Source organism: Nicotiana tabacum, chromosome 20, assembly GCF_000715075.1.
Source record: "Nicotiana tabacum cultivar K326 chromosome 20, ASM71507v2, whole genome shotgun sequence".
Classification (NCBI taxonomy): Eukaryota; Viridiplantae; Streptophyta; class Magnoliopsida; order Solanales; family Solanaceae; genus Nicotiana; species Nicotiana tabacum.
Genome location: NC_134099.1, coordinates 78380107 through 78388999, shown reverse-complemented (window position 1 = coordinate 78388999; position 8893 = coordinate 78380107). Strand labels below are relative to the sequence as shown.

General features: G+C 40.2%; 1 non-coding gene across 1 annotated transcript; it reads right to left on the bottom strand.

The window, feature by feature from the left end:
• Nucleotides 1-2434: 2434 nt before the first annotated feature.
• TRNAD-GUC (transfer RNA aspartic acid (anticodon GUC)) lies at nt 2435-2508 on the bottom strand. The gene has a single exon. It is a non-coding gene; the product is annotated as a tRNA-Asp (tRNA).
• Nucleotides 2509-8893: the final 6385 nt, after the last annotated feature.

The window sequence follows — 8893 nt, the reverse complement described above, 5'->3', positions numbered from 1 at the left end:
CTTGTATTATTTCACATATACATATAAAAAGAAACCTTTTGGTTTTCTCCTTCCATGAATTTCTGTATGCTTGAGTATGTCTTTCTTTGTCTCGAATTTTGACGTTTGTCAATGATTTTAGCCAAATGAATTGGCCTTCGAGGTAGAACCCTTAGGTTTACAAATTAACCCTAAGGCTTGTTAGGCTGGTTCGTGGGCTCTTACGCATTTTCCCTTAGGCACTTTTTAGTTAACCGCTTTCGGTCTCGATTTTCGACTCGAGCTCATCGGCCCGTGGGTTTTTAAATTTTAGGTTGGCTCTCAAGCTCTTACACATTGGGTCTGCATGACCTTTTAATTTAAGCTGGCGACAGTGGCTCTTACTTATTGGGTCCGTACGACCTTTTGATTTAAGCTAGCAACAGTGGCTCTTACGCGTTGGGTCGGCACGACCTTTTAGTTTAAGCTAGTGATAGTGGCTCTTATACATTGGGTCGGTACGACCTTTTGATTTAAGCTGGAGAAAGTGGCTCTTATGCATTGGGTCAGTATGACCTCTAGTATAGGCTTTATTTTTCCCTCGTTGAAGTTTTTGTGATCGTCAAACTCTTTGACGGTTCTGTAAGAACCTCGATTGTGAGCCATTATGTGACGATACAATGATCACCTTAGGAGGTTTCGCTCGATGGATGAATTTTTTCGAAGCCTTTTTGTTGTTTGGAGCTGATATGATCGAAGCTTTTTTGCTTATGCCGAGGGTAGCCTGGTTAACCGGTTCTTTTCAAAGTATTTCGAAGTAATTGGAGGCCTGTGATTTTATGGCGATAGTTGGGCATCCCCAAGTCGCGTTAGTTTAGCTGATACAGCTTTGTGACCATAGTCATTATATTTGGTCGTAGCTTTTTAGTCCTCGAGTGAGGTATCCTCTGCGTCTATATTGAGGTTATGCCTTTTTAGGGGTCTTACACGTACGAATATGTAGCCTTGGCTTTAAGATCGAGATTATGCCTTTTGTAATGTCTAATAAATTCGAGCATGACTTGCTTGAGGTCTTACAGATAAGTTACTTGGTACAAGTATAATTTATGTCTGGCTTGAGGTCTTACAAATTTGGGCTACTTGGTACAAGTATAATTCATGTCTTGCTTGAGGTCTTACAGGTTTGGGCACGCCCGGAGGTCTTATAGCATTGAAGATGCCTCATGGAGGTCATATGAGCTCGAGGTTGCCCACACGGGGTCTTATGGCCTCGAATTTTTGATAGATCGATGGGGCGACAGTCCCCGAGACATCGAGGATCTTGGCTTTGGAACCGTTTTTTTATGTTGCCTCATTTAGGGCTTATGAGCTCGAAGTTTCTGGCCCGGAGGTCTTACGACTTTGAGCTTTCGATGTCAGTCCCCGAGAGCAAGGCATTGTATCTCATGCCCCTTCGATGACATGAAACTTGGCATTTTGGGTTGTTCCAGCCATATTGGTCGGGAGGGTGATTTCTTATTTTGTTGTCTCGCTTGCCATGTTCAATCCATTGAGGACTCGAGAGGCGGGCACGATCTAGTCGAGCAGTTTGAGCTGCTCCACCGCCCTCGACCTGATAATGTTGGCCAAGCTACTTGGATCCACAAGTACACGTTTAATTTGAAATGTATTCACAAGAAAAGAAATTACTGATGCATCGTTATGAGGTTGAGACAGGGTCTCGATGTCCTCGTTGTTGAATGTGAGAGTGTCCTCGGGTATGTAACCTCGAGTTCGCTTTTCCCTGGTGATATATATTTTTGTACTTTGGGAGATCGGTCATTTTGAATATCTTCGGGATGGGCTTCGGAGCCGCACTTGATGGGAATGGATTTTGTACGAATTTCTTTGAATCAACACCCTTCAGGATCGGGGGTGCGCCCAAGATCTGGTCGACCCTTGAATTGTAGGTCTCCACCTTTTCGTCGCTAGCTTCTATCATCTTTTCGCCCGATTCAATCCTCTTTGTTAGGTCCTCGAGCATCTTCATAATAGCGGGGTCGGCTGCTGACCCATTGTTACTCAATCTTTCTGGTACCTGTTCGGCTCGAGGAGCTGTTTCCGGTGCTGCTATGCTTGGAGTTTTTTGGTGGATTTGCAGTTAAGCAATCGCCAGTTGTTGTGCCTGTAACATCTCAAAAATAACGTGAAGGCTAACCTATTGTCCCTCCCGAGCTATGATTTTTTGAGCTTCTTGTTGGTTTCCCTATCTTATACTCCTGTTAGTGTAGGAGCTTTTATCGACGTGTTGGGCATTGCGTGAGACCACACCCATGGGGATTGGCTCTAGCGCATCCTCAGGGTTTTGCGGTGGTACACCAACGCTTGGAGCAGCACAAAAAAGAAAAAAAGATCCCCTGTTGGGAATGAAATTATGCTCCCTGTCCCCCTTTTCACAGAAAATGGAGATATGAATTGATATATTTATTGAATCTGTCGGGACTGACGGGGCTCGAACCCGCAGCTTCCGCCTTGACAGGGCGGTGCTCTGACCGATTGAACTACAATCCCAGGAAAATTAGGTGTACAGCCTAAAATCAATTTAGATTCGAACCATTTAGTTTCGCTGTGTTGTAACAGAGACACGAATGATATACTTAATTATTATTATTATCTAATTAATTATAATAATTATTAAAATAAAATGTAGTAGACTCATAGTGGGCTAATTCATGAATTGAATCAAATGGGGCCTTTTAATTTAACTAATTTGAACTTAATTAAACTAAAGAGTCACGCTCTTTAAACGCCCTATAAAGTAAACCAGCATGAAAATAATCACTATTATTTATAGCCCCACGGTGGGCGTCAAACTATTTACCTAGAAAATGGCAATAACAATTAGATTTGATTTTGTGATTCTAAAAATACGTTATTTATTTTTATGCTAGTTATTAAGAAGTAGATGCTAATTGAGAGACTAGAAAATAATATAAGAGCCTGAAAAATAGTATGTTATGCAAACCGAGTGGCCGAGAGTCGGGGTCTTGAGCTCGACTATACGGGGCCTCGGGGTCGAGCTAAGCATTAGACTATGGATGGTCGATGAAGAACTTAACAGTTTTGAGATCATTAATAAGAGCTCTTTATGATCAATGATGAGTATTAAATGAAGAACAATAAATGAAACACAATAAATGTTAGTAATAAATCTGAGGAAAGGCAATAGAGAATGTTTAAGCTAGAGAGCAGACAATGTTCTTGTATAATATCATGTGTGCAAAAAATAACAAGGGTCCCCTTTATATAGGAGGGGAATCCCAACATAGTACATATGCATTTATTACAAAGGTATGCGACTGGTACAACCATTTAATGCTATGGTATGGGCTTGTGCTAGCCCAATAGACTTGGTCAGCTTTAATCACGTGCCTTGGTAATCTCCTACTCGTTCATCATAGCCACTGATTTGCTCTGCCCTGAGGTCGAGCATAGGGAATCCTCGGGGTCGAGCCTCGAACTGGGCCTCGGGCCTTCTGAAGACGGGCCATGAGATGTAATAATTATCTTAAAATCGGGCTCTCCGATTTAGCCGTATACAAATTATATATTGAATCATCCGAAAACCAAACTCAACCACACACGTAAGTCATGTTACACATTTTAAAGCTACTCGAGACCTTAAGCCACCGAACGGGGTGCTAATTCTCAAAACAACAAGTCGGGTCGTTATACTTAATATCTTTCCACTCGTGTGAATTATAGTTTCTTTTCTTTTCTTAATTTCTTTTACGCTTGATGGATCTGTACTCTATCCATCTTTCATATTTTCTTAATTCATCACCCTTTAAATAGTACAAATGTCTAGAGAGTTTTGGTAAGTTCTATAAAAGTACGTATGTTTTTTCATTCTGCTTCTACTAGTAACTTTTAAATGACATTTAAAAAAATACCATAAATTAACCGAACCGTACCAATACCGAAGTGAAACCGGCATGATTGGTATGGTTTCTAAAAATTTAATTTTGGTTATACATGATAGAATAACCAAAAAAATGGTATGGTACAAATTTTATAAAATAACTGGCCGAACCGAACCATTGACACCCCTACCAGCAGGGTTACTTCTTATGTGAAGGGTCGGCATATGTTGAGAAGGGATGTCTAGCATATTTGGCCTATATTTGTGATTCAAGTGCAGAGGATTTAGTACCAGTTGTGTGTGAGTTTCCATAGGTGTTTCCTGTAGATCTGCCGAGGATGCCACCCGACAAAGATATTGACTTTTGTATTGACTTGTCTTCGGGCACTCAGCCCATATCTATTCCACCATACCATTGGCCCCACCTAAGTTAAAGGAACTCAAGGAGAATCTGCAGGATTTGCTTGATAAGGGATTTATTAGACCTAGTGTTTCGCCCTAGGGTGCTCCAGTGTCGTTCGTGAAGAAGAAGGATGGTTCGATGAGGATGTTGTATAGATTATCGGTAGTTGAACAAAGTCAGTATCAAGGACAAGTATATGTTGCCGAGGATTGATGACTTATTTGACTAGCTTTAGGGTGCCAAAGTGTTTTTGAAGATTGATTTGAGATCTGGATACCATCAATTGAAGATTAGGGCATCGGATGTCCCTAAGATAGCTTTTCGGACTCGATATGGGCATTATAATTTCCTCGTGATTTCGTTTGGGTTGACATGCCATTTATGGATTTGATGAATCGATTATTTAAGCACTATTTGAATTCTTTTGTGATCGTCTTCATTGATGATATTTTGATCTACTCTCACAATCGAGATGAGCATGAGCAGCATATTCGGATTGTACTTTAGACTCCAAGGGGTTGTTTGGTAGGAGGTATTAGAAAAAATAGTGCAAGCATTAGCTCTATGCATTACTAATACATTGTTTGGTACATTTTTTCAACCTGTGTATAACTAATACAAGTATTAACTATACATCATACTTGGTATTATCCTATGTATAAGTAATATATAGAAAACCATGGCATTAGTAATACCAAGACTATTAATGCATGCATTAGTATGGTTAAAGACATAATTGTCCTTAAGTCCCTTAAAGCTAAAGAATATGGGGGCATTTTTGTAAACAACTATGTTTTTAAAAAATTATGCAATGCATTATAATTTTAATGCACCATACCAAATAGTAGATAAGAAATAATATCTGCATAACTGATGCTTTCATTACTAACCCATGCATTACTAATGCACCTTATTCCGAACTATTCTTATACACCCTACTAAACGACCCCTAAGAGATAGTCAGTTATATGCCATTTTGGTTGAATTCAGTTGCCTTTTGAGGCATGTTGTATCTGTTGAAGGCATCAAAGTGGATCCTATTAAGATTGAGGCCATTCAGAACTGGCTTAGACCTACTTTAGCTACAGAAATTCGGAGCTTCCTAGGTTTGGCGATTTGTTATCGCCGGTTCGTTGAGGGGTTTTCACCCATTGCAGCCCCATTGACTATATTGACCCAGAAGAGTGCCCCATTCAGATAGTCCGATGAGTGTAAGTTGAGCTTTCAAAATCTTAAGACATTTTGATTACAGCCCTAGTATTGGTGTTGCCCACAGGTTCAGGATCCTATACTATGTATTGTGATGCATCGTGTATCGGGCTTGGTGCAGTATTGATGCAGGATGGCATGGTGATTGCATACGTGTCTTCTCAAGTAAAGTTTCATAAGACGAATTACCTTGTTCATGACATAGAGTTGGCAGCAATTGTTCATGCGTTGAAAATTTGGAGGCATTACCTCTAAGATGTGTCGTGCGAGGTATTCATAGATCATTGGAGTCTACGTACTTATTTAAGCAAAATGATCTCAACTTGAGGCACCAAAGGTTGTTAGAGTTGTTGAAAGACTATGATATTGCCAGTTTTTATCATCCCGGGAAGGAGAACATGGTGGTCGATGCCTTGAGTAGAAAGTTTGTGAGTATGAGTAGTTTTGCATATATTCCAGTTGGTGAGAGATCGCTAGCATCAGAAGTTTAGAGGTTAGATGTTTCGGAGACTAGTCGAGTTCTTGCTTGCACGGTCTCTCGATCTTCTTTGTATGAGCGCATCAGAGAGCGTCAGTATGATGATCCCCATTTGCTTGTCCTTAAAGACACGGTACAGCACAATGATGCCAAGCAGGTTTCTATTAGATATTATGGGTTGTTGCAGATGCAGGGTCGGATTTATGTGCCCAATGTGGATAGACTTCGTGAGTTAATATCACGCCCCAAACTTAGGGAGCGTAACCGGTGCTCAACCGAGTGAACCCGGTCACGCAAGCCTATTGAATACTTTCTACCCAACTCACATATGATTTAAAGAGAATGCATAACTTGTAAATTGACCAACAAGGAGATCATGTAGACGGTACCAAATACATAACCATTAGTTACTTCATTTAATAAGTCTCCACAATAATATGTTTCATAACCATAGTTTAACAATAGGAGCATGTGATAAAATCATGACATCTTTAGTTCAACTCTCCCACACCACTAAACAACCCACACTATGTCTATAGAGCCTATAAAGATACAAAAGAGTACAATGATAGTGGCGGCAACAAGGCTCCGGTTATACATCAAAACATGATAATACGTACGAAACAAAAGATGTACAACCTCGGAATGAGATGGGGCTCACCAAGTGAGCTGGGAAGAATGATCACCGCTATCACTGGTCAATATCCTCTACAGTGGAACCACCTGCACCCGTTAAATATACAATGCCCCTGACAAAAGGGACATTAGTCCATGTCGAATAGTACTAGTATGAAAACCAAACACCTAATTAAGAACTTGGAAATACAACATGAATATGATGAATCATAGTGATAATAGAATAGCATTGATAGCCATTTAAGTTAAAGAAAAATTTATTAAGAGCTGACAATAACATTTATAAATTTCAGATGAGATCCTCTGTAACAATCTTTGCACAAAGCGGCTCTGCCGTCTCACCCCCAATGTGTCCGGGTGGAGGTGCAAGCACCATACCATAACTCTACTTAAGCGACCCTTCTGCCTCCCCCCCCCCCCCAATGTATGCGGGTGGAGGTGTAACCACAGTGCCAAATCTATACAAAACGGACTTGCCGCCTCACCCCAATATATATGGGTGGAGGTGTAAAAATGATACCAATATGACACAAAGCGACCATGCCGTCTCACCCCAATATATATGCGGGTGGTGGTGTAACAATAATACCAAAATCCCACACAAAGTGGTCTTGTCGCCTCACCCTAATATGTGCGGGTGGAGGTGTAATCCCAATCACAATCTCTACACAATTTGGCATAATAACTTTCATCTGAAACACGACTTGGAGTTACAACATGTATATACACAATCCATAGTTGGAACACATCCTCAATTAATAGTACAATATAATAAGAACATTTGAAACATGAATTGAATATATATCTTTGTCGCTAAGCTTATTCGGAATAATCGATTTGTAATAAATACCTTGGAACTTACAAAGGTAATTTGGGGTTCAATTTTTAAAGAAGAGTTTAGCCAACATACCTCACTTGAGCTTCCTTACTCTCTAAAATGTTCTGGAAATCTTAGAAACTTCAATCTATTTTAGAAATGTAAGAAATTGAACCAAAATCAGGAAGATGATCATGGTTCTAGCTCATTTGAGAATTTTATCGAACACTAGGTGTGCATTAAGGTTTCAAGGTCCTCCTATGGTGGATTCCGTCATCCCAAACCCATTATCTATCATTTTTAGCTCAACAATCTTCTTACACTCTTTGAAAACACATGCATGCAAGATGAACAACTCCCATGCCCAAAAATTATCTTACTAATTACCCATTTCTAGCTAAATTTTGAGATTGAATAACTGGGGAAAGAAATTCTTACCTCCATAAAGCCCTAGCAATCCTTTGATGAAATTTCAAAGTTTGATTCAAGGTAGAGTAGTGAAAACCTTAGCCTTCCCTTTCCTCTCTCTAGAATAGTTCTCCCCTCTCTCTAAAACATTACGTAATCCCCCAAAAATGAACCCTTAGTCTATATAAATGAAATGGGGGTCGGGTTATAAAAACCCAAAAATAAAGCTCCAGTATGCAACCTCACAATGCTTCTGCGGACTGTGAAATGGGTGGCAAAATAGCCTTCGAAACTAGGCAAAAACTGGCTGGGTATGTGGTCATTATGTGGCTCGCAGACCTATTCTGCGGTCGCACAATGCACCGCAAGCCTGTTTTGCGATCGCATAGTCGATCGCAAAATAGCATCCAAACTTTCCCATATCTGATTCACTCTGCGGCCACTCTGCGGCCTACATAGTGGTTTTACGGTCGCATAGTGGACCTAAAGATGCTTGGTTCTGCCAAAACATTTCCTTTACTCCCCAGCACACTACAATCATAAACGCGTAAGTCTACCTCGGCACCACGAAATCCCGGGTTTTAGGTGAAATTTTATAGGGCCTTACATCATCCCCCACTTAAGATCATTTGTCCTCAAATGAGGGTCAAATTTCACTATTAACATCCGATGCAACTCAATTGCCATACCACACACCAGCAGTCCCAAATTTGACTAATTCCTTAAATTTCCAAATATTTTGCCAGAGTTTCCCTTGTAACTAGGCCTATCCACCTGCCAGCGAACCCAGACACAAATCCTAACATCATATACATAATCCAATGCCGTAACATAACATAAAACAACATCAACCATGGCCTCATAAGCAACATATAACCAGAAAGGAACACATTTAACATCAAATGTACTAGTGATACAAAATTCATAGGCAACAATTTCATAGAAATATTACATAGCGATTCAAACAAATAAGGATACTTCTTCTTCATCTCTTGCTCGGCCTCCCAAATAGCCTCTTCAACCTGCTGGTTTCACCATAAAACCTTCACTGAGGCAATTTCTTTATTTCTCAACTTTTAGACT